This window comes from Octopus bimaculoides, chromosome 15 (assembly GCF_001194135.2).
Source record: "Octopus bimaculoides isolate UCB-OBI-ISO-001 chromosome 15, ASM119413v2, whole genome shotgun sequence".
In the NCBI taxonomy this organism is placed as follows: domain Eukaryota; kingdom Metazoa; phylum Mollusca; class Cephalopoda; order Octopoda; family Octopodidae; genus Octopus; species Octopus bimaculoides.
Genome location: NC_068995.1, coordinates 3,802,748 through 3,803,382, shown reverse-complemented (window position 1 = coordinate 3,803,382; position 635 = coordinate 3,802,748).

Here is a 635-nt window from a genome sequence, read left to right as displayed (position 1 = left end):
ATATATATACAATCACACATAGAGGGAGAGAAAGACAGAGAAAGAAAAAAAGAAAAAGAGAGACAGAGAGACAGAGAGAGGGACAGAACATAGCATGATTCAAAGTTTCCGTAACATGTATAATGTAGATAACTTTACGGTTATTTGTTTGAAAGCCTTTAACTGTGAAGATTGCAGATTATGCGAAAACATCCCATTGTTCTATTCGACACCAAACAAAAAATAGCTAGAAATCTGAACATATGCTTTTCCAGATAAACGTCCCTCATCAGATATGTGCCAATATTCTTCGGTTCCCTAAAGAACTATGTATCTAAATCGTTATATAAAATAGTAGCTGTTTTGCATATAACAAGCTAGTAATCAACGTACTAAATTTACTACTACTACTACTAATAATAATAATAATAATAATAATAATAATAATAATAATAATGATACTACTGCTACTAATACTGGTAGTAATAATAATATTAATAAGAAGAATATGAATAAGTATAATATTTATGGATACATATATGTGTGTGTATAGATAGATAAATACATACCTACATACGTGAATATATACATACAGACAGACAGGCAGGCAGACAAACGGACAGACAGACAGACAGACAGATATATAGATAGATAGA